The sequence below is a fragment of the Falco cherrug genome, chromosome 13 (assembly GCF_023634085.1).
Source record: "Falco cherrug isolate bFalChe1 chromosome 13, bFalChe1.pri, whole genome shotgun sequence".
NCBI classification, from domain to species: Eukaryota; Metazoa; Chordata; class Aves; order Falconiformes; family Falconidae; genus Falco; species Falco cherrug.
The window spans coordinates 30,755,282-30,766,639 of NC_073709.1; positions in this window are offsets into that span (position 1 = coordinate 30,755,282).

An 11,358-nucleotide genomic window follows, 5' to 3' on the forward strand; every position below is an offset into this window, starting at 1 on the left:
CTGGGCACAATTTCACACACTATTCCTATCTCAATGGGCCCCTGTTATGTGAGGGAAGAGGCTGGTATCATGAGGAAAAAATCTGGATTTCGTGGGAATAGAGATATGCTTTGTTAGAGGTCATCCAGCAGCGGAAGAAACAAGTGAGAATGTACAGGGAGGTGCTGTGCTGCTGCTGCAGGGGGACGCCAGCCCCGAGCCATGCTTCAGTCATCCAAATACGCAAGCAAGGATGCACAAAGCTGGATCAAGCTGCCGCCTCTGCTCCTGGGCTGAGAGATACCAGCACTTCCCAGGGCAAAACAAGTATGATCTACTCCAGCTGAGGGGACCCTCCACGAGTGTTTTTCCTTGAGGGCTGTATGCAGAAATTCTCTCACGGAGCAGCTAAAGAGACAGAGGTGCTGGAGACCCAGCTGAATCCTGCACGTGCCCAATCCTTGCAGCGTGTTTTTTCTTGCAGCTCTCATTACACCAGAGACAGAGGCTTTTCATTTCAAGCAGCTCATCATTCTAACACACCTTGTTGAATCTGCTGTGGCATCAGAACAGGAGTTTGAGGATGCCTAGTCCCAGAAGCAATGCTAGTGGCTATACTTCATGACTATTTGATTTGATTGCTTTTATTACACTTCCCCTTCAGTAGCTCCTGCTCAGCCCCAGACAGGGAAGTGGGACACCTGCCCAAGAGCACGCTCTGAGAAAGGGGAGGTCCCTCCCTCGGAGATGGGGCTGTCTCTCTGCAGCACATGTGTTTAACTTTCCAGTAAAAAGAGTCTGACAGAATAAAGCATGGAATCTTCTTCAGCCTTACTGACAAATGAGCCTGCCTAAAAGAAAACTCAGCGTACCCAAACTTGTAACATCTGAGAATGTGCACATAAAATTTAAACCCAAGTCCGGATGATATTTTTCCTGAATGTTTTATATCTTTTAACCCACCCAACTAAACCAAGTTCACCAGCCCTTAAGCCACAGCTTGCAACCTGTGACTCAGCCACAGCTCCACGGGGGAGAGTACTTCTCTGTGCAGAAGTCGTCACAGCATTGAGCACAAGCACGGGCGAAGGCAGACACTTCTGCAAAATGTGGCTATGCTTCAGTTCCTCTCCTGTACCCAAATACCTGGGCCTGAACCCTTTTCCATTTTCCTACACCACTTCCCTTAAATAAGTACACCAAATACTCATGGCCGTCTCAGTAAAAGCCCGTACGTTGAAGTCACCCCAGAGCCAGGCTGAAGGCACTTTTGCAGAGCTGGTGATTTGGGTTGTCTGCTTTTGGGTACCCGCAGTGAGGTTTCAAAGGGATCCGAGGTGCCCTGAAGTTGGGCCCATTTCAAACCAGGCCATCTAGCATATTTGGGGCTGAGATTATGAAAACACTCAAGCTCCTGAAAAAAAAAAAATAATCACAAGCATCCTCTGAAAGTTGAGATAGGTCATCTCACACATGAAAATAAGGTCTGGGATATTCAGCTTGCTCTCTCTGGTGAGAGCAGAGTGGAAAACAAAGATGCATCTAAACTTTTTGCAAGTAAAGTTGATTTTGGGGTTTTTTAAGGTCACTTGGAATGAAGTATGGAACCTCCTACACCTCAAGCCTTTGCAGAAAAAATGGTTACAAATTGTTTAAACGGAATTGTTTACCTCAGTTCAGTTCCCATCTCCTTTCCCCTCCCATTAAACAGTGAAGTTTTACCCATCAGTCCGCGGAGACAGTGTGACAATGTGACAGACAGCAGGGCCGTGATGTGCTAAGGCAGCAAAAAGCTGAGGACGGACCTTTGCTCCCTTTGGTTTGGACAGCATTTATAACACTTTCAGGGAACTCCATCTCCCAGTGAAACCTCAGCCTACTTGAATTGTCCTCCAGCAAGAACCTGGAGCACCACATCGAACAGGCAGCAGATGCTAACCTGGAAGTGAGCAGTACAGAAAAAGACCCCCAAGAAGAGAAGTACAGGCACTTCCAACGATACAGCAACAAAACAGAAATACAGCTCACCCTCTGCTGTCATTTTCCCCTTGTCACCTTTCCTGGTAATTCCTAGATCATCATTATCTTTGCCACCTAAATGCAAATGCAACAGGGGACGTTTTCCTTAATTTAGTGCATCCTTCTTCACAAGCCTCTTCTGCCAGCCAGGAGCGGATGGCTGCAGGCAGGGGAGGGGGCAGCAGGAGGGGCTCCTGCAAGCAGCCAGTAGGAATGATGGCGCACCTTGTTGCTGCCCTCTTCCCAAGGTCATCCCGCATGCCAGTGGGGCATCATCCTGCCACTCACATATTGAAATCTGTTGCCATGGCACCAGGGGACAAATCTCTTCTTGACTCTGCCCTGCAAATCTCTCCCAGAAGAGCTGGGCCTGGGCCTGGACCTGCAGCCTGGGCTATTTTTAACCACATGCTGCATAATGCAGAAGTTGATGACCATCTGCACATCTTCATTAGTCAGCCGTTTCCAGGTGCTCAGTGAAAGGAGCAGATAGCCAGAGACAGGAGAAAAGCTGGGATCAAATGCTGAGTGAGAGCAGCCTCTTGCTGTGCCTTTTGGTGAAGAACCCCGTCTCTGGTTCATGGAGCTTGATGGAAAGGGACCTTCGTTCCCTGCAAGCTGGAGGGTCACGGACCCATCAGCCTCCTTCCCGGAGGTGCCCATGCTGCCCGAGACACCCAGGCACCACATCAGGCTGATGGCTTCTCCCCTACCTTCCCCCGTCCCATGCCCTGCTCCCCAAGCCCCCTTGCACTTGCAGCCCTGGAAGGGGTGGACCAAGGCAAGAGGTCCTGAGAGCTGATTGAGGTCTTCAGACAGGGACCATGAAGGACATCCCCAGCCCCTCCAGTTTTCCCTCCCTGTGCCAGCCAGGAGCCAGCAGCACGCCCAGGGCACGTCACACTGATCCAGCCAGCGATCGGGTGACAGCAGGAGCCCCTGCAGGTGTCTGAAGCTGCAGGGAAGGTGATAGCACTCCATATGTCACATGTCAGGCTTCAGGAAGAGCTGAAACACGTTGGAGATCACTGAATCAGCAGGAGTGCTACGTGATGGAGGCTCAGCCTGCATTGGAGGGCTCAGACATCTCCTGCCCAGCAGCCCAGCCCGACCTGGTATGCAGACGGCCAGCTGACTGAAGCAGCAAACCTTGTTATTCAAAATAATTCAGAATAGCAGGTTCCTTTTCACCTAACAAAATGAAAACAACGTTACAGACTCACAGACATCTATACTTTGCGAGGATACGCTGGGGTTTTCTTTAGGCTTATTGAGGGCTAAGGGAAAACTAGCCAAATCCTGAGTGCTCCTGTCCAAACACAGCGGGGTACATGGGCACCCACCATCCTAAATTCACCGGTTTAAACCCAGCTCAAGAGCAGCTTCTTCAGCAGTAGAACTGGGCTCTGGGCTGCAAACCCACAGGGCTTGGGCTGCTCTAACTGAGAGCTGTGGTGGAACACATCAAAAAACCACTGACCGAACTCGGGCTCCAGGCTCAGACGTGCCCGGAGCAGAGGGATGCTTTGGTCTGAGGTTACGGCACAGACTTCTCCCCTTGTTACCCTGAAAAAGTAATCACACTTGCTTTATGTCTCCATCTGACAAGTGACTATTGGAGAAAAATTAAAAAAAAAAAAATAATAAAAAGACCAGAGCTGCTGAGGCAGCCTAATTCCCTCCAGTGCCTCCCAGCCGTTGCCCAGCCGGAATACGGCAAAGTGGCACTCAGGCAGCCCAGAGGCAGATACGCTCTGCCTTCTCATCCTGTTCCTGCTCTAAGGACAGCCAACTTGCAAGAAAAACAAAAGCAGCAGCTGGGTGCAGTGCTTGCAAAATTAAATATTGCTGGCTGGGTCCTTGTGCAAGGTCTGACACAGAGAGGTTTTAAAGGAGCCCCTCACGTGGCTGGGGGGGGTGTGGGTGTCACACCATCTCTGGTGCACAAGGGTGTCACTCCGCAGAAACCCAAGGAGCTGGGTTGATCCACACCAGCTGCAGAGCCAATTACTGAGAAGCGGTGCTGCCTTACTCCATATTTTTCTTATTTTCTATAATGTCAGGGGGGCAAATGAAGGCCATGTGAGGCTCTGCACTAAATGATTCGCTGTGATTTAGGAAGTGTGCACGAACGCAGGCACGCGCGGTCACACAAGGGACCAGCGTCCTCTCTGAATGGAATCGGGAGGTCAAAGATGGTACCAAAAAAACCCACCACTAAACCTGAAAGGAGCCATTAGGGATCAACCTGCTGCTAAAAGGAGCTTCCTCCCAAGCAGTGATTTGTATCCTGGTGCCCACGAGTTCAGGCCACCTGCAATATACTTTGCTTTGGGTTAGTGTTTTAACGTAATGAGTGCTGTGCTTCCTCCCTGCGCTCAGAGAGGCCAAGCTAGAGGTAGCAGCGTTAAACTGCCAAGCAGGGTGACAGCCACACTGAGAGGCTGGAAGAAAGGGGTGGCTCAGCTTGAGCCAGGCAGGAATGTCCCCATGAGCCTCGGAGCCAGGATGGGGTCAGCAAGATGGTTTCACATGAATGTCTCATCAGGCATTGCCTGCAGCACTGTTGGACTTCCAGGTGCTGCAGGAGGACCACATCCAAGTCAATGACACCCACCAGTGGGACTTTCCATCTGCAGCAGCGCCAGTGTTGCAATGCATCATTTCCCCAGCCCTGATGATCCACTGCTGAATCAGTGACCTGGTGAGGAGAAGCATCATGGCCCAAGCACCCCAGCATGTCCCTACATGCAGTATCCCAGCACAGCGTTCAGCAGGGATGTCCTTGGCCACCCTTCCCAGCCCTCCTGCTCGGAGCAGGAGAGCCTGATGGCAAAGGAGGATCTAGGAGTCGAATTCAGGCAGCCAAAAAAAATTGGACTGCAGCCTTCACCATCGCATGCTGGAATTGTTTGTTTATCTTCTTGCTTCCTCTGTAAAACAACTCATCCCAGATGGGTCATAAGGAAAGGAACAATAGCCATATATTTTTAGGATCTATCTCTGAATCATCAGTGACCAGTTTTTCCATTTTGTCACCCAGACCATTTTGTTTTAGCAAGAGACCCTGGAAAGTAGTTCAAGCCATGAGTGTGCAGGGAAGGGGTAATCCCAGCAGTCAGGGATCCCTCCGAGCACCCAACAGCCCCAGCCCTGCCTGGCGGCATCACATTTGTGCTGCCTCCAAGAAGTGAGGCACCACAAGAACCTTCCAGGTGGGTTATAGCCATAGAAATTACCTGTAACCTGCCAAAGGGTTTGGACATTTGGGCTTCCAAGTCCTGCCTGTGATAAAGAGGGTCTGGGGTTCTCTTTAAAAAATAAAATAAAAAACATGCCACTTTGCTATTTAGAGGACAAGCCGGTTTTTACCCAGGTGTTTATTTGCTCTCCCCTATTGCAGCTTCCTTGACCACACAACACAGAGACACTCAGAGGCTGGTGCGGCCCACGAGAGGCGAGTGCTCAGTGCGCCGAGCGAGCTGCCTGCTCGTTAGGATCTGCAAGTGAGCAATGCAAATCCACAGCCTAATTATAGTGTGTGACAGAAAGTCCCGGTCCAAATACAGCAATATGGTACCTCAGGGGACCATCAGAGGCAGGAACAGCCCAGTCCTGATATACAGGCACATATTCAAAGTTACGGTGAGAGGAAACACAGCAGCTTTTTGGCCCCGTGGGTCCCCTGGGGGCCACAGCTCGTACACACCGCCACAAAACCTCAGCACTACCGTGAGGTCTCCAGCAAGGCAGAAAGAAAGTGGAGATGTCACAAAAGCCAAACCTCCTTCTCCTCCATCACCTCAGCCAGTGGCAACATCAGGGAAGAAATTAGGGGTGGGTTTCAGAAGCCCTTAGTGAGTTAGGAGCACACGTTCTACTGCCTGTGAAACATTAAATAGTGGATGGGAATGATTTCTTCTTCATAGAGAGGAAAAAAAAAAGATTACTAGATCAACAGATTCCTCCCTCCCCAATCTCTTCTACCAAGTCTCCTCTGAAGCAGCAGCTCCCAGCAAAGTGCCGATTTAGCCCACAAAGCTCCTTTTCAGCACATTTTCTCATGTTCCTAGGTGGGGTAGAGTAGGCACAGAGAGGTGAAGAGATTTGTTTTGGCTTGCATGGAACATCACGGGGAAATTCTGCCTGCTTGTCCTTAATCATAATTCTATCAGCAATCATCCAGGCTTCTAACACAGCTTTCTGGTTAGCTCCGGGGACTCTCCATCCTGTGGTTTTCCCATGTCTATCACCCTCCTGACTACCTCCTGCTGAGGTCTTTAATAAAGGTGTTTTTCCCATGCTCAGGGGCAGTCTCGGATGCTCATCATGCCCCAGCCCTCTCCCACTTTGCATAGCACTGATTCACATGAAATACAGACACATCCTGCATTTCACATGAATCATTCCTTTTTCAGCTCATGTTCCCAATGATAATATTTTTTGTGAAGCAGTTTTATTCTATTAGCCCACAAAAAGCTCCATTAGTCAAGCCTTTCCCAGATCATCCTGGTGTGTTTCTGTAAGGAAGTTTTTTCCACAGCGCTGCCTTACAATAAATCCCTTTCTAAAATGCAGGAGTGGAAGGACCAGGGGGGGCGAGGGGGTGGGGGGATGAGTCTACCAGCAAATGGATGGACGCACACAGCCATTTCCCAACAGCTTACACTCAGTAATTAGTGTTACTGACAACATGCATGAATAAGAGAGCAGATAAAGCCTATAAAAGCATATTTCTTCCTTCCTATACACACATGGGCGCACTGCAGGGAAGAGTGCTCATCTTCATGGCTCAACATGTGCACATCTGCATGCATGCAAATGTATAGATGGTATCTGCCGTTGCCCTGCCCAGCCTCCCTGTGCTCCGAAACTCACCCATCCCAGTGTGTGCACACAGCAATCATCCCCCAGGGTTTGTCACAGCCCCCAAGTTGCGGACACCAAGGAGAATCACATCAGCTTGTGCCTCCCAAAACAGGGACATCCCATTGCAGGACCACAAGGAGTCGGGGGAAAGGGCAGCTACCCTCTGCAACTTAAAGAAACCCAAACACACAAACACGGAACCAAAACCAAAACCTCACATGTGCTCAGAAATATTTATTCTGCTTAAGTTTTCCCATTCTGGACCTTGGCCAGGAGGTAAATTTCTTGTTTTGGAAAAAACACGCAGATTTCAGCAAGCATAGGGCAAGTATTGCACTTTCCCCATTTCCAAAGCACAAATTGTGAAAGAGCCACTCTTACACATCTTTAAACTGATTATGAGTTAAAAAAAAAAAAAAAAGAAAAAAAAAGAAAAAGCAAGACATACTGTTATGCCAGGAGCGAGTCCTTAATGCCTCTTTAGGGGTAACATCCTTGCATGGGCTTCAAAGAGCAGCTCTGGAGAGCAGCGAGCGCTGCTGCCGTGGATTGCTGGCCACCTTGCCTCACTGCTGGCTCCAGGGGGACAGTTGCCCAGGCACCCTGAGGTCCCAGGCACACACTAGACCTCCCCCTCAGCTGATCAGAGCAAACAAGCAACTCCAAGCTCCCAGCACTAGCCTGAAGCAGAAGGGGTAAGTGAGCTCCAGTGTTAGTGATGGAGGGTAGGGATGGAAAGCTGGGCTTGGTTTTACCCAGCCCGCACCGACTGCGCTGCATGCTGGGGGCTGTGGCTTGCAAGGGACACCGAAGTGGTGGGAATGGCCCAGAAGCTGTAAAGAGAGGAGAGAACCCCGAAGGGCACAGGTGAACCTGGTTTGGTCATGGTTTATCTGCCTTCATGGGGACGCCAGCACTCTAACCCAGCACAGAAATGTGCAGAATAAACACAGGCAAACCAGCCACGCTAGGCTGAAGGGCAGAGGGGCAGAGCACGTTCCTCGCTGGCTTTAATGGGCCTGTAAGGAGACCTGAGGTTTATCTAGATGGTAGAAACCCCCAGCTTTGGTACTTGGGTTCCCTGGGGCACAGGCGGCCGAGCTGCGCGGCGAGGGGGCACACAGGAGACCAGACCCACCAAGAGGTCTTCTGCAGAGCGAAGCCTGCTCCTTTCCAAGTGGCAGAGAAGGGAAAGGTGCTCAGAGACTGCTGAGCTAGAACATGTAAAAACCTCGCCTTAAATACAGCGTAGCCTTTGGGGAGAATGAGGGTAAAAAGGATAAAAAAAATAAAAAATACCCCCCCACACCTCACATGGAAATTGAGGCTGCAGGGTACCAGGTTTTCAGCATTTCCGTGGTTTTTGGTGTGTACAGCCCTGCCGTTCCCAGCTTCCAGTGCCTGCAAGCAGCCACGTCTCTGCCACGTGCAGGTGGCAGAGGGCCTGTCCCCGTCCAGGAGCAGGCATTCTGCCGGGCACCGTTCTGCCTTCGACCTGCTAGAGCTGGGAGGGGTTCAGAAACCCAGTACATTCCCTGAATCCCTGCAGAAATGCTGAGCTCCGAGCTTTTTGCGTGCACCTCCCCTCCCCACTACAATGCACACGCTCACACCCCCCAGCCCCATGACTCCTCTGAGCAAGCTGCTCCCTCTCCGAGCCCAGTGATCCCCTCGCAGACCCCCAGGACCACTCCTGGCATGAGGATGTTGCCAGCAGGTGAAGCACAGCCCATCATCTGCCCCCGCCTCCCCCTCACAAGATGCCCCTTTGCTGAGGGCACCTCACTGGCGCTGCCAAGGGTCCCAACCCACCAACCCACCAGCACAGGGAAAAGCCGGAGCACAAGGTATCCCACAAAAGCATCCTCTCCTCCCCAGCCAGTCCAGCTCCTTCTACTGGAAGTCTCGCCTTGGGAAACCTCACTCCATGTTTTCGGCTGAGACTTGCTGGTGCCTCTTTTATACACACACACCCCCCTTTTTTTTCTCCTCTTCCTCTCCAAACATTTATTTTTATGGGCTTCTTGTTGAGATCATAAAATACTGGGTTGGAGGACTATGAATTCACAGGGAGGTATTATTTGAAGAGAGCAGTTCTTAAAATAAAAATAATTTTAAAAAATACAGAGAGGGGTAAAAAAAACCCATCCCTCCCTCTCTTGCAAACGCTCTCCTGTTTTGCAGCACAACATCCAAGTAAGGATCTGAGCCCCTACAGATCATCTTGCCTCTTAGATTTAATTAGAGCAGGTTTTTGCAGCCTGGGAACCGCAGGTAGAGCCACAGCCAGCCCTGGTGTCAAGTCAACGAAGGCAACTTGTTTTGGAGTTCTGCAGGGATAATAGTTGCCTGTTTGTGCTGGGTCAAACTTCCTACCACACTTGTGTCGGAAAGCGCAGGGCAAGCAGCCAGAGCAGAGGACACTTTGCTTCACCTTTTTCATCAGCAAGCCAAAAAATACTTTGTGGAGAGATCCCGACCAGGCTGCTAGGGGGGATGCTCAGCTTTTTGGGCCCCGGTGCAGAGCAAAAACTAGCCACACATCCCCCACTGAAGACACACACCTGCTTTAACCCAGTGCTACAACTACCACACATCCAACAGGGGACACCCTGAGATGTCCTGCACCTTTCAGGAGCATCATTGGGTTTGTAGGTGGGGAAACTGAGGCACGGGAGCTATACCATGGCTTACCTAGTGACCAACAGACCCGAGCTGCTACACTCCAAACCCACTGACCGTTGGGCAACCCAGGGCTGCCACTCGCTCTTCCATAGGTTGGATTCCGTGAAATCGTGTCCTGCCCGCAGCATGGGAAGAGCTGGGAGGCCACAACTGACCCTCTGGGTGAGGACCACTCTGCTGGGACTGGGGGCACCATTAGCTCAATCTCACCGCCTTTATTGAAGCAAACCTTCAGCTGAGAGGCATTGCTATGGTGCAGCCTTAATTGGCTTATTTAACACTAACGAGGCAGGCCAGCTGAGTTAGCAAGCGAGCGCAAGGGGGTTCTCCCCCCTCGGCTGACAACAGGCTGTTGAGGGAGTGAGTCCCATCGCTCCCAGAGCCTTGCAAGCCTTGACTCGGCTCCAGATGAACTCCGAAGCCCGCTGACGGCGCAGGAGCCCTGCCTGACTAATTCTGAAGCTGCTACCGGACGGTGCCCTGTGGCTGCGGTCAGCTCTGGCTCCTTGGCTCCGGCGGGCGCAGGGCGAGGGGTGCCTGGCTGCCAGCCCCCCGCCCTCGGACATCTCCCCGCGGCACTGACCGTTCCCTGCCCGCGGACCGAAACGGGGGTTTGCAAATGGCAGGGCTGAGGGCAAGATCTCCGTAAGGCAGATGCCCTGATCCCCCCCGTGATCGCTGCTTCTTTGAAAAGCAACAATTGTGCACGAGGAGGAGGAGGAGGAGGTCACATGAAGGATGCCTGAGATTCTTTCCAAACCACAGCCATTTCTGACCCATCGCAAATTTCCCCGCTTACTCTGGCCTGTGAACTCTGGAAAATGCAATTAAAGGAGAAAAAGCAGCGGCCTGAAACCCCTGATTCAGGCAGGCTCCCTGACATTCATTAATGAGGCCAGCCTTACGCCGTGCTGATTCAATAGGAGCGACTGTCTGCTTCCAGCCCCGGTTCATCAAAAGTTCATCAGCCCTCCCTTCTGACAGAAACCCGCCTGAAATTCATGCTGCCTTCCCAGAAGTTAAGGGAGCAGCTTATTTCATGGTTTAATGCCACTGAATCTGCCATTTACTGGGCTGGCAATGGAGATGAACTGCACTTCATATATAGAGACTTTTTTTATGTATATATACTTCATATATATACTATAACTTCCCCTTATAGCATCTTCTTTCTATAGCTGGATGCACTGTGCACCACCAAGCCCAGCTGCCCCAGTGGGGGGGTGGCAGGCAGCTGTGGCTCCCAGCCCAGCAGGGGCCAGCCTTTTGGGGACGGCACAGGGCAAGTCGCCGGCATCACCAGAGCCAAGCCAGCAACTGCTGGGCACATTGGCCTTCTCCCCTCAACCCATGGGTCAGGAAACAGATCCTGATACCACCTCCTCACTGATTAGTTATTTGATGTTTGGTTCCCCCCCACCCCGGACACACACAGCCACAGCCACAGTCACCTCTGAAGCTGTCGTTTTAAACCATGGAGCTCATTTCCAGCAGTGGCAGCCATGGGAAGCAGTGGGAAGAGGAGATGGAGCAGGATGAGTGGCTTTGGCGTGTTCAGAGGCGGCCCTGGGCTGATGATGGATTGGGGCAAGAGGAGATGGAGCGGCATGAGCGGCTTCAGCATGTTCGGAGGTGGCCCCTAAATAATAGTTAAAATACTACAAAATGAAATTAAGCCCTTGGGCTGAAACAGAGGGGCTGCACATCTGGGAACAGGTGGGTTTTATTGCAAGCAGCCCACCCATTCCAGAGCATTACCCTCCTTCCCCTACCTGCTGGGTCCCTGTGACACCCTGCTCCTCTCTG